We start from the raw sequence: 20,819 nt of genomic DNA on the forward strand, positions 1-20,819 counted from the left end.
TGATGAATCTCACTAATCTCGGTATTATATTTCTATTACAACTTTACAATAGAGAGCAGAGTCTATTTTGAAAGAAATATGTTCACCTTCACTTTACTGTCAACGCTGAAGCACTGAGTTTCCACAAATAGAAAAGTTCTGAAACCACAACAAAATGACAACAACAGTAACAAAGACAGACAGGGCAGGGACCTGTTCTCAGCACTGGCTCTAGGAAGGACAGGTGAGAATTAGAAATTTTACTTAACATACTTGAGTCCCAGGCCTTCCAGATCAATTCCATTTGTCTCTGCATTTTTATTTTTTTGACCTCCCTCCTTGGGGCGGGGTGGGGGGGGTAGTTTGTTTGTTTCTTTTTACTATACTTTGTGGCCAAATGTATAAATGTAGTCTCTGAAGGGAGGCCATTACTTTCAAAGGTCTGAGGAAGCTTTAAAAAGAAAGGACATAAGGGATGTCCTTGATTAGCTAGGAGACCACCAGTGCTAAACTACCTTAAAATCAGTAAGAAAATTTCTCAAATCTGATAAGAAGGAAACTTCTGTATTGCATTGTTTTCCACAATTTAGACATGGTATTTTCAGTTTCCATATATTTTTCTGTGAATGATGAATTTTTGAATGTTAATACTAACATCGTATCACAAACATTTCATGGTTCTTCTTGTGCTTCAGAAACTGCTGAATTCTTATATATATATTGCATATATCCTTACCAATCTGGGATAACTTAAAAGTTATTCTTGCCTCCAACAGGTCTTATCTCCAAATTAATAATGGAATTCAGTGGGAAAACAAGGCTCAGTGTCTAGAATGTTACTGGACAGTCAGCTGTTTGTATACTTTGCTCTGTATTTGAAAACTTCGTGTAATAGACATAAAAGATAATCTGAGTTGAAGGCATTATATAAATTCCAAATGAGCTCAAGGATAGGATGAATGATATTATGTATTGAGTGTCTGTGATGTAACAGGTAGTCTGCCAAGACTTTTCCATTTACAGGAAACTGACCATCTCCATTTCAAGCTTGGTGTGTATGAGTGACTTACCCAAGTCACAGAGTTAGAAGTACTGAATTAGCACTCGAAGCCCACACCCTGTTTAGGCCGTGCCTGTGGTTCCTATATAAAGATTGAAGTGTGGCCTGGGTGAGTTTTGAATAAAGAAGTATATCTTATAAAGCAAATCGTCCACCTCAAAATTTCCGGTGAACATTTTGGCTAACTAAGATCGCATCTTGGGAGAGAAGTTGAAGTTGGTGATACAGATTTTGTGGTCACCTGCAAAAATGCCAGACCTAACGCTCTGACAAAGGGTAAGATCACTGAGGGATGACATGAAAACAATGGGGCACAAATCCTGAATCCTGGAGAATGCCCACAGGTAAGTGAGCGGGATAAAGAAATGAGCCTCAGGTTCACAACCGATCCATTAGACAAGGGGGTGGTGGTGGTGTCTCATGACTCCCCCCGTTACAGATGAGGAACTTGAAATACAGTGAGATGAATGACTTATTCAAGGTCACACATCAAATCAGCCTCCAACCCAGGACCATAAACCAGAGTCCCTGTCACCCAGCCCATTGTATTTTGCCCCCATGATTTTAAACTGCAGGTCTTCTGTCTTTCCTAAGCCCATCATTTCTCCCCAGTGGGTGAGAAAAAATAAACAAATTCCAATGAGTGCACCCAACCCAGTCTGGGCTTCCGTCTCTGTTGTTCTGACAGCTTCCTAGTCCCTAAATGAAATGATCCCATATTAAGCCTTGGTGTACGTGGAGGGTGGGAGGGCAGACAGTGGGGAAGAAGCAGGGGTCAGTATTAGTTTTCTCATTTAATTAACTGTATTCAACAGAGCTAATGCCATAGACAAGTTACTAAAGGCCAGTAACACATCCCTTAAGGAATACTTGGGGCCCATTTTTTCAGCCCATTAGTGACCAGAAGAACAGCCTCATAAACCCAGGTCTGCCAAAGCCAAAAGAAAAATGTGTATAATTGGAAAAAGGTTGAAAACAATCCTGGATAATAAATTACACTTACTCAGTTCCTTTGTCCTTCCAACTCTACAGCTAGCATCACATTTCATAAGGGAGCCACGGAGAAAAGGCAAATGCTGAGAGGAAGTCTGTACTTATTAGACACCAGAGAAAGGTCTCCGAGATTAGTGAAATCAGTTGTTTACTTCGAGTCGCTAACTTGAAGGGTGCATCAGGCCAAGGATGCTGCCTGCTTCCCTCAAGGAACAGAGCACGCACGGCCCCACAGCTTGACCATTATCTATAGGAAAGTGGGCAGGAAGAGCTTAACAAAATATCTTCTAATTAGGTGCTCTGATAATCTTCTAAATTCCCTTGTGCAAAAGCCAGCTACCTACCTCATCTCCTTGGACTGCCCAGAGTCATAATCTACTCCTGACTTTTAATGGATCTTCCTCTCCAGGAGACAGCCATTCAAGCAAAAGGAAGACGAATGAAGGTCTCCTGCTTACCAAGTGCATTTTCTTTAATAAGTAGATATATAAACATGCGTGCACACACATGCTGGTGTCTCGTGTGGATTGAAACCAGCTGGAATACATTTGTCAGGGAATGCCAAGCTTCAGTTGGTCTTAGAACTTGAAATGGATCCTCCCTGTTTTCTGGGATAAGTCCTCTGGACGTTCGCTTATGCTGCTGCCAGTGGCGCGTGAATTTGATCATTCAATCCTTGTCCATTAAGACATTGGAAGACATATTTTTAAGCCCCCAAACTCCTGGGAGAGCCAGAGGAACCAAAGCAGCATGACCTCCCTGCGGAGAAGTTCTCATCACTGTCCCCTGCCTGGACCACCACCTACCTACCCCATCTAGCATTTAGACTCATTTTGCCTACCATTTCCCTCCTGGAAACATATCCAACAAGAGCTGGCATGCCCATATGCATGGGTTGTACAGTGCAGGCTACTGGGAAAAGAATTTGCTCCCAAGAAACATCCTCTAGAAGTGGCCCCTTTTCAACATTGTTAAGATACTACGTGCACCTCACATTTACTATGATCTGTTGTGAAAGCAAAGGTCAGTCTGCTGGCTACTTTCTCTATTGGAACAGTCGGTAGTCAGACCATGAAGCAATACAAAGACGATGTCTTTTTATGCAAGGTCACCCCCAATATTAGAACCAGGATTAATTTCTGGTTGCCAGAAAGTCTTTCTGATGTGATTTGAATGATCTCTTGCTCTTCCAGAATCTCTTCCACCCAACCTCCCCCACACAATTGCCCCCGGCCATTTTTAAAGCCCTGTTAAGAAAGTAAATCCTGTGAAAGCAAGAATCTTACCTGTTCTGTTCATCACTGTGTTGGCACATCACATGCCCTAGACACCGTAGCAAATTCGGAGGGAAGAAGCAAGTAGAGAGAAAATTTTGAACTACAGTCAGTGCTCAGAGAAAGCCTGTGCCTTTGGCCATTATGTTGGTGCAGACTAAGCAGAGAGCAGGTGAAGTGTGCGGTATTGGATCTCTGATTGGTGAGAACAGCACACCCTACCTTAGCACAAAAAACCCTTTGGTTCAACCAAAGGTGCATCTTACAACAAGCATGGATGTTGTGTTTAGGTCTCTATGGAGGTGGCCAGCTCATCCTGGTCTACCTGGGAATTTCCTGTAGGTCCTGCATCCTGGGAAACTCTTCTATTCCAAGCAAACCATAAAGATTGGTCACTCTAGCCTCTAGATCTTCCTAAAGGAACAAATGATCGTTGCCTTAAACTTAGATTCTGAAGATCTGAATTCAATTTCCGGCGTCAGCACCTTCCATTCCCCTTGTCTTATGCAAGCCACTGAACTTCTCTTTTCCTTCTTCTGAAAAACAGAGATAACTTTATATGGTAGTTGCAGGATTAAATTAGAAGCTATAGCCTTTAAGATTATCAAGGCAGGGACAATTTATATTCCATCTTAGTAGCCCTGAATGAGTGTTTGTGAACACACTTTGTGAACTGAGACATAATTTTGCGTCCGAAGTGTTGCCAGTATTATAAGCATATCTTTTTCTCAAATACCTCTCTGTCCAATTCTAATCAGTCTGTATAGCTCCAGGTGAATCATAGTCTCTTCTGTGAAGCCCCTCAACGCACTCCAGCCACAGTTGTTTCCCTTGCTTTCATAGACTCTTAAGTAACTTGAAGAAAAATTGTTCAGCATCACCACCATTAAGAGTACGTGCTCCGCATCCAGAGATTTTTACTCCCTGACAGGCAGGGTCGACACCTCTACTCAGCCTTGCAGCAGTTACAGAAGACGGACCATCGCCCTTCTGCTTCCCATGAGAATATGGGATAAAACCTCCGAGGGGGGAATGAAACAGGAGGGAAGGGGGCAGGACACAACCTTTGAAAGAATGACATAGCCCAAGGACATGACATAAACCGACTAGAACTAAACGGGTCCAAGGTGGCGGACACTTCCACTAGACCTTGAGCCTCCGTATACACATCAGCAAGCTAAATGACACGCCCACAGGCGCCATGACAGTTTCAAGTCCAAGCATAAGGATCAAAAGGTGGCCGGTGGCCCAATTCCTGGAAATTCCCGCCCCTTCCTGAAATAGCTGGAATACTCCTCCCACTCATTAGCCTATGAAATTACCCACCCCTATAAAAACTGACAACCCCATACCCTGGGGCCGCTCTTGCCTTCTGAGGTGGCCCACGCTCTGTCTATGGAGTGTGTTTCTCTCTAAATAAATGCACTTCTTACCTACCAAAAAAAAAAAAAGAGTGTGTGCTCTAGAGTCAGTGGAGCAAGTTTGGGCTCCACCACTTAATATTAAGGTGACTTTGGGCAAGTTAGCTAACCTTGTGGGGCTCAATTGTCTTCCTTTATAAAATGGGAGCAATTTGAATAGTATCTATCTCATTTGTAGTTGGGTGTATGGGATGAGATAATGTTAAATCTATGCCTGACATAAGCTAAATGCTTAGATATGTTAGTTGCTCTGCCCCGAAATATATTTAATACTTACATGCTTACAATCCTTCTTGTATGACCTCTGACTTGGAGAAAGATCCCTTCACAGTTATAATCTTTCATCTTCCTTAAACTTTTTATGGATTTACTGTGTTTCCTTCTCCTAGATTGTAAGTTCCTTGAGGTTAATAATAAATAATAATAATAATATAATATTATCTGGACCACCTCCACCAACACCAACAGTAGTGATAGCATTTTGAGTACTTTTTAGTGTACCAGACACTGTACAGAGCAAATTGTCATCAATGGGGGAGCCCTAACTATGAAGCAGGTACTTTACTTAGATCACTTTGTTAATCCCCATAACATCTCAGTGTGGTAGGGATATTAGCTCCACTTTACAGGTGACCTTAGATGAGGTGGAAATTAGGTAACTTCCCTATTAGCTGAGACTCATTGAAGACTGACTGGTTCCAAAGCTCGTGCCCTTTCTATATTGCTTAAGTCCTGGGGTCCCCCAGACCATCTGGTACAATTCCCCTCACACACATAACAAAGCACTGCTTCTCAAATTTTTATGTGGATACAAATCACTTGGGGGTCTTAATAAACTTCAGATACTGGTCTGTGGGTCTGGGGTGGGCCTGAAGTTCTGTATTTCTAACAGGTTCCCAGTGATGCTGCTGCTGCTAGTACAGGGACCACACTTTGAGTAGCAAGGTCACGTAGCTGTCCAGCTGGTTGTTTAACAGGTGAAGGCTCTAGGATATACATCTTCTGAAATTCTTGGGGCTAGAAGTCGGTGAGGGGATGGCAGGAAGAGAATATTTAGTGAAGCTGAATAAGCAAGCGATGGGTCATATTTCAGTGTTATTCCTACCTAGAGTGAACATAACTTGGGACCACTTTTATCTATTTCTCTTAAATTCTATGATATTCGCTGTTCCTCAAATTCCCCTGATGATCGGCTGGGGTAATTAGGAACCATGCAGCTTTCCCAGGCCCTTTACCAAGGTGGGGTCCAGGAATTTTTAATTTTAACAAGTATTCCCAGTGACTCAATATTAGAACATTTTGGAAAATGCTGTTAAGTGCTAGAGAAGTTGCAGAAGCAGGCAATAAATGAGGGGTGGTGTTATCAAGAAAGGCTTGAAGGGGAAGTAGGAGATGGAGTTTGTCTTTAAAGAATGAGAGGGAAAAACAAAAGGAATTCTTACACATTGGTGTAAATTGGTATAACCATTTGAGACAATTATTTAATGGTATCTACCCATGTTGAAATACATCTATCCTATGAGTCAACAATTTCACTTCTAGATATAGGCCAAACAGAAATTCATCCATATGGGTACCTGAAGTCTGACTGAGAATTTCATAGCAGCATTATTTTCAATGGTCCCAAGCTGGAAATAAATCAGATTTTAATCAATAGTAAAATGGAAAGATTGCATTATAGTCATATGATTGAATGCTATAAAGCAAGGAAATGAATCAACCATTGCAATAAATACACACAGAAAAATATGTACAATATGGTTCCTGTTATTTGAAGTTAAAAACAGGCAAAACTAATCTATGGCATTAGAAATCGAGACGTGACTATCTATGGTGAGCTGGAGGGGGCTAATGTCTGGGAGGGGGCTTAGTAAGGGAGCTTCTGAAGTGCTGATAGTATTTTATCTCTTAGTCTGGGTAGTGGTTATATGGATATGTTCATTTTGTGATAATATGTTCAGAGGTACACTTAACAAATATGTGTTCTTTTCTATAAAATACTGTGTTTTAAGAAAACACACAGGGGCACACACACACACACACACACAGGTTTTAAAAAGAAGGGGGAGACCACAGCACAGTTACGCTCTAGGCAATGTTTGCATTGACTATATTTCTCAAGGCTCATCTCTGGGATATAACATTGAACGGACCCTCAGGGACTTTGTTTTCCCAATCTTATGGTATAAAAATAATGTTTGACATTGATTCTTCCCAAACCAGGTATTTCTGAAGAAAATATCGTATGGACCACATCCATCTTTCTCTTGGAGAGATATTTAAGCATCAATCACCCTGTGGACTAGTTTTGTTCTTGATTGGAAGGAATAGCCAAGACTCATTGCCTCTGGAAATTTGCCATAACCATTGGGCTTCCCAGAGAATTTTCAGTAAAGCATGATAATCCTGCAAACAACTTAGTCAACTCAGTAATCACATGTTTCCAGTTTCCATCTCTCTGCACCTCCCCAAGCACACAGACATGCCCATTGTTCTGGCTTCTGTGACCAACCTTGCAAAACCTACCTTCTACAGCTCCCAAGGCATGAGATTTGCTTTTTCTGATTACCCAGCTGGCCCTTAGTCCTGGCTTTATCTTCAAGCCAGAGGCCTGGGTGGTCTTTGAGAAACCGGAGGAGAAGGTCATTAACAAGGGATCATATCCCCAAACTGACGTTTTATGAAACCTCAAACTTAAATCCTCCTGGAGCCTTGTCTTCTCCTAGTTGAAGGTAGTATCATGGGAACTTGGGCAAGAAGTTGGAAGTGTTCTGAAATGATGCAAAAGCAAGTGTTAATCTCAAAACAATACAAAGCAAGTGACTTATTTTAATAAGTCGGTCAGTAGACACATAATGGGGGGTTAATATGCAAATAACTAGAGTGAAAGGAAATGAATTATAATAACGGGCCAGTTGCTCATAAGTCATTTACCTTCCTTTCAGAAGATCTGCCCTTGGACACCAGTTTTTAAAGTAGGACCTGCAAACTGACAGCCGGCAGGGCTAATATCACCCACAGATAAGTTTGGTTTGGCTTGAACAGATAAGTTTCGATGAGCTTTAAAACACAGGAACTTCACACTAAAATCCATACTTATGGCTTCTCTTTAAAAAGGGAAAACTCTGGCCCCATTTCCCCATGTTAACAATGCTGGAGCCGCCATCTCCCATCGCTCTACACCAGATTGCTTTGCTCATTTATATTGCTTGTCTGCAGGAATTTATGTCTTCTACCCTGCTGTGACAGTGTCTGTCTTCAGAGACAAGTCCAATGCAAGGGGGTTTGTACCTGCCCACAGGGCTGTTGACAGGACGGGCTTAGGCAGCCATATTTTCTCTGATGTTACCTCTCCCTCTGGCCCTCCACACCTCACCTGTGGCTGACTTCACCAGGGATGGTACTTGAATCAAAGTTGGCCCGTCCTGAAGCTTGCCAGGACTTCTGGCCTGGCAAGGAAAAGTAAGCAAGGGTAATTGCATTCTTCGCTCAGAATGCTGGAATTAGAAAACTGAGCAACTGTTGCCAGCTAGTGGGGGAGAAAACTGAAGATTACCAAATGCATTTAGCGTCGCAGCAAGACAAAGCCCTGTGTGAGCTGAGCTTCATGGTGGAGAAAACCATTGAGAGAGGAGAATAAATTGTGCACCAAAAGAGGCCGTGATAAGACACCAGGTGGCCCTGAGCGTTTGAGAGCACAGATTTGCCCCTTGAGGCCACGCTCAGTTCTAGTTCTGGTGAGCGCTGATGTCTTCGGTTTCTACTCCTCAGATGTCCATGAGTTAGGAGAAATTTACCCCACTTGTCTTACATCCACCCTTCTTAGGAAAATAATACCATGAATTTCCTTAAGGGAACCATTCCACCGTGAGAGAATAGCCCATGTGAAAATGAAGCCTATGCACAGGGGAGAGAAGACCCCTACCCTAAATATTTCAGATCTTTCTTGTCTCTGCAGAAATGGTTGTGTGCAAAAAATAGGCTCTCCAAGCCTTGATTCGGCATATGTGCCTATATTTAAGGTACAGTTGAGAAATTCAGTAATGATAAAAATACATTTCATAAGCATTTACAGAGTGTCATTTGCACATTGCCCACTGTGGTAGGCACTGAGAGGGAAACAAACATGACCGCATCCCTACAATCAAGGAGCTCATGATCCAGTGGAGAAGACAGAAAACGTACATGAATTTCTATAGCAAAACAGAATGAAATAAACACTATAGTAAATACTTGCCGATCCTCATAGGGAGGAGAAGGGAGGGAAGAGAGGGGAGGAAGCGGTTCTCTCTAACTGGGGTTGGGGGCAGTTCGGTAATCTGGCTTCCTGGCAAATGAGAAGGAGAGATGGCAGATGCAGACCAATTTACAAGGAGGCACCGACAGCAGGACCATGTTGATGGACGTGAATACAAGGAAAGAAAAGGAATACAAGAGAGCTGGGAGCATAGCAGGACAGAGGGAATAATCTCCTTCCCAGGGACTTGAGGCATCATTGAATGACAACCTGTAGCTGGCGCCAAAACTGAATATCATGAAGGGGCAGAGGAGGGAGAGATCATGGTGGGTGTGGATGGTCAGAGAACCTGTCCTAAAGAGACTTTGGTGGGGCTTTGAAGTTTACATAGGGGTTAGAAGAGAGTGAGAGGCAGCAAAGAGCACTCCAGGTGGAAGGAATCATGGGAGCAAAGGCAGAGGAAGCTGAAGAACCCGTCCTTTGTCCTCTCAGGGCCAGTGTGTGTGTGTCTGGGAGGAGGAAAGAGGGAGCAGACCAGCTTTACTGGAGTTGATAGTTTAGAGTGGAGAGTGGTGGAAAAACACTGTTGATAAGGCCGTCTGGAGCCAGCCCGTGGAAGGCCTTGGATTTCTGGACGAAGGGTTTGGACTTGATCCTGGAGGCAGTGGGGGCCAGAGAAGACTGGGGAAAGGGGTTGACTTGATGAAAGAGTTCCTCATTCACTAAAGAAAAGCACCAATGCAGATCATTTTTCTCCTTAGAAAACAATCACAGAATTTAGCTTTAAATGCACCCCCAACTCCATGAAAAGCATATACCAGCCCCTGCAGGGCTCCCGGGGGGAGTTCATGAGTTCAGACTCAAAACGCGAGACGTGTTTTACTTGGCATTTAAGCATGTCTATGGGTGATGCATGTCCTCAGACGAGGACAGAATGATATGATTAAACATTTTATATCAGCTACTCTGCCTCTCCCATCGTGTCTTTTCCCTCCACAGTTCAGCCTCTGATTCCTCCACTTCTGGATATCCAGAGCAAAATAGCTGTAAGACAGATCGTACGGCTTCTTAGTGGCATCTGTAGTGTAGATGCTAAGGATAAGGGCTTTGGAGACAGTAACTACTGCTTTCTCAAGCTTTCTAAGTCTCTCTGGGTCCTTAGCAGTGTTTAGGAGCACCTAGTCTGGCACATGGCAGGGACTCAGCTAGAAATAACTATTAACAATGTTTATGATACATTTGGTTTTTAATGGAAACTTTCGAGATATTTATTTTCTTCTTTCTCTCATCCTTCCTGCTCAGTGTCTTCCTACTATTTCTTCCTTTCTCTTTCTTCTTTTTTCTTTTCGATTTTCTGTTCAGTTCATTCTTCTCTCTTTCCCCGCTTTTCCCTTTTTCTTTCTACTTTCTATCTCCTTGTAACTTTCTTTTTCCTTACAGGAACTGGGAAAGACAAGGGTGTGTGGGCGGCCATGGCGTCCCTCCAAGGAAAGTGTGAGGCTTTGGGCAAAATAGATCTCTCATTTCTTCCAAACATAGGGTCTAATCTGAACTGTCTCCAGGCTCTAGTCTCCAATCCAACTTCAGTGGTTTCAGTTGGACTCCATGAGAAGGGACCCCAGGGATGCTGTGTCGTTAGTCTTGTCTTGGAGAAAATCACTTTCTGTGCGCCTACTTGTCTCGAAGGTTGGGGCACCCACATTCCCTTTCCTCAAGTCACCAGAGCCCAAGAGAGACTTCTGAGCAAAATGCCTGGCTGAAGAGAAGCAGGACTTCATTAAGAGTTTGATTTATCCCCAAATGATCTATTGTTATGCATCAAACATGTTTTCCCTACAAACCAGTTGGCAGGGAGCACGCAGATAAATTACTACAAGATGTAACCAGACAAGCTGTTCAAAAAGGAAATGGCTCTCTGTGTGTGGAACTCAGGAGAGCACATCTATAAACATGTGTTGGGAAATCAATTCAGTCTAAGTTTGCTGGAAGAAATGAGCTACTGCCCCCAAACTACCAGCTTGCTGTGATAGCTGACTGCTCTTTTGAGGTCATCGTCCATTGTCTCAGTGGTGAGGATGAAAAAACAACGTTGAGACCTACTCTGAAGTGTCTTCAGAGCAAAGGGGCTCTTGAGTTATCCATAGACAATTGTGAATTCTCTCCTTCGGTACAAGTCAAGTTAGCTAATCTTGTTCTGTTGGAGAGAATGGGTTAGAGTTTATTCTATCTACATATTACAATATTTAGTTGCAATGATAGATTTCAAAGGAATAATAGTAATATAGAATATAATATAGTATAGCACAGTGCTATATAGTTTGATGTGGAAGAAGAACCCCTGGGCATGACATCAGAGAAAATTGGGAGGTATAAATCCTGTCTGACCACATGCCATTTGCTAGCTCTGTGACTCTTGGAAAGTTCCTTAACTTCTCTGAGATTTCCCCCTCTTTTGTAAAGGGGGGCAGGCACATACGACTTGCCTTACAGGTTGTTTTGTTTTAACGCATGCAACATGCCTTATAACTGCACTGTGGCCAATTAAATTTAAACGAATTAAACTAAATACAATTAAACTTTAGTTCCTTAGTCACACTAGCTACATTTCAACTGCTCAGTAGCTACATGGGGCTTCTGGCTACTGTATTGGGCAGCACGGTTATATAACATTTCTATTATTATGGAAAGTTCTACTGGACAGTACTGTCCGAGAACATTCCAGAAGCAGTGTAAGTACTTCACGCATAATTGTTGCTCCCTGCTTAATAGTTCAAAGCACTTTCACACATAGGACCTGATTGAAGGGCTGTCTATCCAGCAAAGATGGAATGCCCTTTCTCTTAGACATCACTGTCTCTGTATCGTGTTCTAACCTGACTCAAGTCTACAAAGCATGGTGATTGCTGGAAAATTGGAGAGTATACAGAAAGAGGATTTCTGGGTCTTCAGTTAAAAGATACCAAATGCATATACGATAAGCCTTAACTCCAGCCACAAAACACATCTCAGTAGAGATAACAAATAGGAGTAGAAATGAAGTGCAATCAACAATAACAACAAAAACAAACAAATCTTTATCTGATAGCCCAGTAACCCTTTTTCTCTGAAGACACTTCAGAGTAGGTCCTGACCTTATTTTTTCATCCTCACCACTGAGACAATGGATGATGACCTCAAAAGAGCAGTCAGCTATCACAGCAAGCTGGTAGTTTGGGGGCAGTAGCTCATTTGCTCCAGCAAACTTAGACTGAATTGATTTCCCAGCACATGTTTATAGATGTGCTCTCCTGAGTTCCACACACAGAATATCCACCAAATACTAAACATGGGCTAGCGCTAACATGCATGTTACCCTCTTAATGTTTCATTTAACCACCTTGGAAGAGTCCCAGTGTAGATGAAAGCTACCTCAAGGCATATAGCTGAAGCTTAAGAAATGTTCTCAAGGTCAAGGCAGAGTGATCACAAATTCACTTTCGTTTGGTTGAGGACCATCTTGACTTTCCACGGTGAGACCAACACATCTATGCTGCAGCTGAAGGGCTTGTAGCATGACAAGAAGGTCCTCTTGATCTTCAGAGCATATTTCTTGGCAGAGACAAAGTAAAGTAAGCCCAAGGTAAGGTCACCCTCCATATAGGCAGCAGTGAAAAGAACAAAAGTAGCAGCTACATTTGTTGAGTGCTTAACGTATATACTGTTCTATTCATATTATGCAGGTCATCTGATAGTCTCCACTATAACCTTATGAAGTAAGAACTTTAATATCTCCATTTTATAGGTGAAGAAATGAGGCACTGAATGGTTAAGAACTCACCCAAGCTCACGAGCTACTAAGTGGTGGAACCAGGACTGGCCTGGGTGGTTTAGCAGAAGTTCACATTTTTAACCACTGTTCTCTGAGGCCTATCAAGGTCAGTGATCTCTCTGTGGTTTCCTCATTTCAGTTTCAAAAAAACATTGAATTCTTTTATAATATTTAGGGTCTTCCATCTGCAGTTTTTCTGGTCGCTGCAGGAAACAGCTCTAAATATTAAAGAAAGTTATCGTATTACAGACGATGATGGAAACACTGCTTTCTAGATTAGTCAACTTATAGATTTATGTAAACAAGTATTTCATGAGTAAATGAAGATAACAAATGCAAATGAGACAGTGAGATCATTTTATCTTTGAAGGTGCGGAAACATTTTGTCCCATTGTTTGAGTGAAGAACATGTGAAGTGAAAAGTGGGCACTTAGATGGGAAGGTCAACAGACCAAGACCTCTAGGCCAGCTGTCTGCTTTCATAAACAGTTTTATTGGACCACAACCCCACCCAATCATTTATGGATTGTCTATGGGTAGAGCTGGATAGTTGTATGGCCCACAAATTCTAATATATTTACCATCTGGTTCTTTCCAGAAAAAGTTTGCTGACCCCGGACTTAGATGGCAGTGAGAAAATAGCATTATGTTCCGAAAGTGGGCCTTATCTTACAACCATCATTTTCAGTGGACTGAAAACATATGACTTCAGTGGTACAGTATTAATAAAATTTGATATTGTTGAATTTTACATAATTGAAAACTGCAAATAAGAAGAGTTGAGGGGTCAAACGGTAACTTTATAATAAACGCTGTTGAGGTCCTGAATTTGAAAGCCAAAGGCAATCATTAAATAAGGTAGAAAGAGGGTCTGTTTATTGACCTCACAGGAGATAATATAGTAGTCCATTGGTATCTGCGGGGCAATTGGTTCCAGAAATTGCCCCCCAGCCCCCACCCATGCCGCAGATACCAAAATCCAAATGGATACTCAAGTCCCTTATATAAAATGGCATAGTATTTGCATATAAGCTACGGACATCCCCCCATATACTTTAAATCACCTCTAGATTACTTACAATACCTAATGCAATTTAAATGCTATATAAATAGTTGTCATTGTGTGCAAATTCAACTTTTGGTTTTTGGAACTCACGGGAATTCTTCCCTCTGAATATTTTCAATTTGCGCTTGGTTGAAACCGAGGATGTGGAACCTATGAATGCAGAGAAATGACTGTATTCTGTACCTCTGGAGGTAATGAGAGTCAAGTTGATAAGAGCTTGATATACTAGGGGCAAAGGCCCCATCCTGGCTGTAAAAAGACTTAGTGGTTCACAGTTCTGATTGCATGATGGGATCACAAGAGGAGCTTTTAAAAACCCCAGAGCTCTTCAGGGTTTTTTGTGGTTCCAAATTTTAGAATTGTTTTTTCTATTTCTGTGAAAAATGCCACTGGAGTTTAGATAGGGATTGCAATGATTCTATGGGTAATATGGGTAATATAGACATTTGAATAACATTAACTCTTCTGATCCACAAGATACCGTTCCATGTATTTTTGTCTTCTTCAATTACTTTCATCAGTGTCATAGTTTTGGTGTTTGGATCTTTTACTTCCTTGGTTAACTTTATTCCTATTTTATTGTTTTCAATACTGTTATAAATGGGATAGTTTTCTTTATATCTTTATCATTCCTGGTGTACAGAAACACAACTGATTTTTATATTTTGATTTTGAGTCCTGACACTTTATTCATTTTTGTAGATTTAACAATTTTTTTGGTGGGGTCTTTAAAATTTTCTATATACAAGATCACCTCATCTGCAGAGACAATTTTACTTCTTCTTTCCCAATTGAATGCCTTTAATTCCTTTTTCCTTTCCTGTTTGCTCTGGCTAGGATTTCCAGTACTATGATGAATGAGTGGTGAAAGTGGACATTCTTGTCTTGTTCTTGATCTTAGACTGAAAGCTTTCAAATTTCATCATTAAGTGTGATGTTAGTTGTGGGTTTGTCACATATGGCCTTTATTATGTTGCAGTATGTTTCTTCTACACACAGTTTGTTGAGTTTTTATCATGAAAGGATGCTGAATTTTGTCAAATACTTTTTCTGCACCTATTGAAATGATCATATAATTTTTATCTTGCGTTCTATTAATGTGGTGTGTCACATTTATTGATTTGTGTGTGTTGAACCATCCTTGCCTCCCAGAGATAATTCTCACAAAGCTAACTTGAGAATGTACAAAACTGGAGGCATCACACTCCCTGATTTCAAACTGTATTATGAAGCTATAATAATCTAAACAGTGTAGTACTGGCATACAAACACATAGACCAATGAAACAGTATTAAGTGACAGAAATAAACGCATGAATACATGGTCAACTAATTTTTGACAAGGAGCCAAGAATACTCAGTAGAGAGTGTATAGTGTCTTCAATACATGGTGTTTGGAGAACTTGATACTCACATGCAAAAGAATGAAATTAGACCCCTATCTTACACCACTTACAAAATTAACTCTAATGGATTAAGGACTTAAACATAAGACCTGAAATCATAAAACTCCTAGAAGAAACATAGGGGAAAAGTTCTTTGGCATTGATTTTGGCGATGATTTTTTTAAAATATGACATCAAAAACACAAGCAACAAAAATAAACAAGTGGGACTGACTACATCAAACTAAAAAGCTTATGCACAGCAAAAGAAACAATCAACAAAATGAAAAGACAACCCATGGAATGGGAGAAAATATTTGCAAGTCATATATCAGATAAGGGGTTAATATCCAAAATATGGAAGAAACTCATACAACTTAATAGCAAAAAACCCCCCAAAAGACCTCAAAACCAAAAAACAAATGATTTGATTTTAAAATCATCAAAAGACCTAAATAGACATTTTTTTCCAAAGAAGACATACAAATGGACAGTAAGTACACGAAAAAGTGCTCAACATCAATAATCGTCAGGGAAATGCAAATAAAAACCACAATGAGATATCACCTCACACCTGTTTAGAATCACTGCTATCAAAAAGACAAGGATGTGCGGAAAAGGGAACCCTAGTGCACTGTTAGTGGGAGTGTAAATTGGGCCAGCCACTATGGAAAACAGTAGGGAGGCTCCTCAAAAGACTGAAAATAGAACCACCATATGATCTAGCAATCTCACTTCTGCGTATTTATCCAAAGGAAATGAAATCACTATCTCATAGAGATATCTACACCCCAAGTTCATTGCAGTATTATTCACAATATCCAAACATGGAAATAACCTAAATGACCATTGATGGATCAATGGATGAAGAAAATATGGTATATATATATATATATATATATATATATATATATATAATATATACACACACACACAATGGAATATTATTCAGCTTTAAAAAAGGGCAATCCTGACATTTGTGACAACATGGGTGAAACTTAAGTGCATTATGCTAAGTAAAGTAAGTCAGACAGCGAAAGACAAATACTGTATGGTGTCCCTTATATGTGGAATCTAAAAAGGTCAACTCACAGAAACAGAGAGCAGATGGGTGGTTGCCAGGAGCTGAGGGATAGGTGAAACGAGGAGATGTTGGTAGAAGAATACAAATGTCCAGTTATAAGACATCTGGGGATCTAATGTACAGCATGGTGACTATAGTTAACAATACTGTGTTGTATAAGAGCAATAACAAAATGGTAATTATGTGAGGTGAAGGATGTGTTAAGTAACCTTATTGCTGTGAACATTTCACAATATATAGACATATCAAATCATCACACCTTAAGCAACATTATATATCAATTATATCTCAATAAATCTGGAAATCAAACAAAAAACCAACCCAGAGCTCAGGCTGCTTACCATACCAATTAGTTCAGAACCTCTGGGGTTCAGTATATTTTAAAGATCCCTGGGTGATTCCAGTGTGCAGCAAAGGTTAATCCCTCTCTGGAAATGGGCTGTTCTTTGTGGGAGAGGGCAGAATGTGCTTCTATTTGCCTTGAGACTTTCCCATGAGATAGTACTTCTACCCAGACCCTCTCCACTTGGGTAACTACCGACAAAGGTTCTCTCTTTGACCAAATTTTAGTCAGCCTCCTCTGAGCCCTCTGCTCAACTAGACTTGACTGTGGACTTTGGTCTCTATCCTTACAGAGTCCAGTTTTAGCAAGAATCCTCTGAAGTCAATTTAGCTAGAATCCCTCATCCTCAATATTTGGAGAATCACCCTCAATATTTGATCACTTTCCTCATCCCCCTCCCACAATTCCCCGGTATCGGATCCTCTTGGCCTGCCCTCATCAAGAATCCTCTTTGGTCAGTTTAGCAAGAATTATCCTACCTTCTTAGTAATTTTCTATCCACCGACCCCCGCCTTGCTCCTTGGCTGTAAATCTTCACTCCCTTGGTATTCAGACTTGAGCCTGAGCTCTCTCCCCTTCTGCCAAAAGGCATTGCAATAGATCGTCTTGAAGGAAGTCTTCCTTATCATCTTTAACAAGCACCAGAATAATTTTTTCTTTAACACTACTACTCACCCTTAATGTCTCAGTTTAAGTCTTAAATGTCTTTTTCTCTAGGAAGTCTGAATTAGGTGTCCCTCTCTAGGCTCACAGCGCCCCCTCTACTCCTCCTATCAATTGCTATTGTAATTTCCTGTGTACTCTTCTCTGTGTCCCATTTGACTCAAAATGTCATGATGGCAACGCTGTATCCACCTTGTTCCACGTGAACAACAGCAGCAGCAGTGAATACTCACTGCATCACACACGGACTATGTGTCACTCCCTGCGCATATTATCTTAGTTAATACCTATCTCAACCCTATTGTCATCTCCATTTTACAGGCAACAACCTGAGGATGGGAAAATTAATGAACTTGCCTCAGGTCACACTGCTAGGAAGCCCTTAGTGTTAAATTCAGTTTCTGGCACATGGTAGGGTGTTCAATAGAGATTTGTTGAGTGAAAAAAAATAAATGCATGAGTTGCTTTCCTCTCTAGTTTGTCCACAACCTCTCCGGTGGGACTGAAACCACAGTGAGATTCCCTTCCCCTACTCCCATGCTTACTAAGGCTCAGCTTTGACCTCTTCCAAGTTTTCTGTCCCAAAGTAGATGGGCTGAAAGTCCTGACCTTCATATGACTGAACAGCAGCAACTTCTAGAGAAAGGACTAGTATTCCAGCTTGTTTGACAGAGATACTTAAAGGAAAATGAAAATAAGAGAGGAGAGACTGTATGTGTCACATTTCCCGAAGTGTGTACTTTCAGCTTACAGCCTGAGAACCCAGTGTGGGAGAAATAGGGCACGGAATTGTTGCAAAAGACCCTTAAATCCTTAGACATGTCACACATTTTCTGAAAATGGAAATAGGCATTATTTTCCACTTCTAGATATACTATTGGATTTACTGCTGTCACAACCAATAAAGCGTGAGCTCATTTAAAATTATTATCGAATCCATATTAGCTTCCCATCATCTCATTCAGTAAGTACAAACTGCAGCTCTAAAACATTTTGCGGGGTCCAGTGGGATTTTTTTTTAATTAAAAATATGGAACGCTTTACAAATTTGTGGGTCATCCTTGCACAGAGGCCATGCTAATCTTCTGTGTATCGTTCCAATTTTAGTATATGTGCTGCCGAAGTAAGCACCAGTGGGATTTTTGCAGTTATTAGTAGTAATAAAAATTCTAAATATTTATTGACTGGGCAGTGTATTGTCAATGCAGAATACCTCATTTAATTCTCCATCAACCCTTTGCAGTAGATACTATTATTCTCATTTTACACAAAAAGAGCACAAGATATCCTAGAACACCGACAATAATATTTCCTGCTTAATACTGTGATGAAGACAAAACACCTAGGGGACTGCCGGGCCAGTGCCAGAGTGGCAGCAACAAGAAGGGTCCATGGAGGCTCACAACGCTTGGGTGGTTGGAAGGGGGATGCTACTAATATCCGGACATGGAAAAGGGGCCTCAGGTAGACTGACTGTGTCTAGAGTTGGGGATCTCATGATGATCCAAAAAGGGGCTGGTGTATACCTAAAGATTAGCAGGGGCTAAAGTGGTTGCCTTGGCAAATGGCGATGTTCTTGGGTGGGGTGGGGACAATACGTAAGGGACCTGGAACCTCCAATGCTGGGAAGAGTGGTGCATGAATACTCAAGTATTCATCGAATCCCTACTGTGTTCTAGGCACAATGCAAGTGACTGGGATACAGTTCTAAGCAAAAGAGCTGTGATTTCTCTCTTAATTGGAATTGTTGAGAAATTATTCAAATATTAACATAACACATAATTTAAAATAATTTAAAATTTAAAAATTTAAAAATAAATTTAAAACACATAATTTAAATTTAAATTTAAAAATTTAAAACTGTGAATTATGTGTTATTAACATAACACATAATTCAAATATTAACATAACTGTGAGGAAGGAAAGGTACAAACTGCTCTACAAGTGTACAATAGGGGAACCTGCTCTCATTTGGAGGGTCAGGAAAGGCTTTCTTGAAGGAGGAACTGGAGAGAGGGAAGGAGAGTGAGCATTCCTAGCAGAGGAAACAGCAAAGGCCCTGAGGTGGAAGGAAAAGGATACATTTGAGAAAATGAAAGACAGCCAATATGTCTACAGCCCAGTGTGCTGAGAAAAATACCACTGGGACTCTGAGCACGCTGGAGAACAAGACAAGGAACAAGCCATTGAAACTTGCCTCCAAGCTAAGACCAGACGGATTGAGGCTATTGAACTATATAGGTCTGAGCTTCCTCAACTGGCCCCACACTAGGGATCCAGGTAGTGCCAAGGTAGCCTTCACCATGCTGCCTGGCAGTTTCGCAGGTGACACGTACCCTGGCTAGGGGGGGAAATTGGGGTTTCGGCCCTAGTTCTACCTCTTTTTCAATTAGGAACCACTGGAGCTCTGCTGACCCTGTGGGATTGTGTAGGGAGTGGTCCTTATACTGATTAAAGTTTTTGCAGCACTGGTATAGAGCAGCGGCCTTCAACCTAAGATGCACATCAGAGTCACCTGGAGGGACTTTAAAATTGCTGCTGCCATTATCCACAATAGCCAAGATATGGAAATGACCTAAGTGTCCATCGGTGGATGAATGAGTAAAGAAGTGTGGTATATATGCAATGAAATATTATTCAGCCGTAAAAAAATGAGGAGGTCATACCATTTGCAACAACTTGTATAGCCCTTGAAGGCATTATGCTAAGTGAAATAAGTCAGATGGAGAAAGACAAATATCGTATGATCTCACTTGTATGGGGAATCTTGCAAACAACAACAGCCACAACCAAAACAGAAAAACAAACTCATAGCAAAAGAGATCAGACTTGCGGTTACCAGAGGCAGAGGGTGGAGGAAAGGGGATTTGGAGAAAGATGGTCCAAAGGTACAAACTTTCAGTTATGAGATAAATAAGTACTAGGGATGTAATTTACAGCACGATGGCTATAGGCAACACTGCTGTATGATATACGGGAAATTTTTTAAGAGAGTGAATTCTATGAGTTCTCATCACAAGGAGAATTTTTTTTCCTTTTTTATTTTCTCTTTTTGCCTTTTATTGTATCTATATGAGAAGATGGATGTCAGCTGAACCTACTGTGATAATCATTTCACAATATATGTGAATGAAACCATCCTGCTGCATGCCTTAAACTTACATAGTGATGGATGTTCATTATTTCTCAATAAAACTGGAGAAAAATTCCTACTGCCTCAACCCCATGCCCACGGTTTATGATTTAACTGCTCAGAGTATACAGTCTGGGCATCAAGACTTTTAAAATCTCTCCCAGTGATTCTAATGTTCAAACAAGTTTGAGAACCACGGGGTTAGAGGCTAGTTCCCAAATGTCAGTCTACAGATCAGCTATATCATAAGTACCTGTAGGGCTTATAAAGAAATCTCCGGCTCTATATCAAATCTGCTGGGTCAGCACTTAAAAATGGAAGCCTTAGGTGATTTTTGAACCTATCCAGGTTTGCTAAGGCCTGATTTAGATCATG

The 20,819-nt window shown here is 41.0% G+C and overlaps 1 non-coding gene across 1 annotated transcript; it reads right to left on the bottom strand.

The window, feature by feature from the left end:
* Positions 1-18,335: 18,335 nt before the first annotated feature.
* LOC117201178 (U6 spliceosomal RNA) lies at positions 18,336-18,442 on the bottom strand. The gene has a single exon (XR_004483156.1). It is a non-coding gene; the product is annotated as a U6 spliceosomal RNA (small nuclear RNA).
* Positions 18,443-20,819: the final 2,377 nt, after the last annotated feature.

The sequence above is a fragment of the Orcinus orca genome, chromosome 11 (genome assembly GCF_937001465.1).
Source record: "Orcinus orca chromosome 11, mOrcOrc1.1, whole genome shotgun sequence".
Taxonomy (NCBI): domain Eukaryota; kingdom Metazoa; phylum Chordata; class Mammalia; order Artiodactyla; family Delphinidae; genus Orcinus; species Orcinus orca.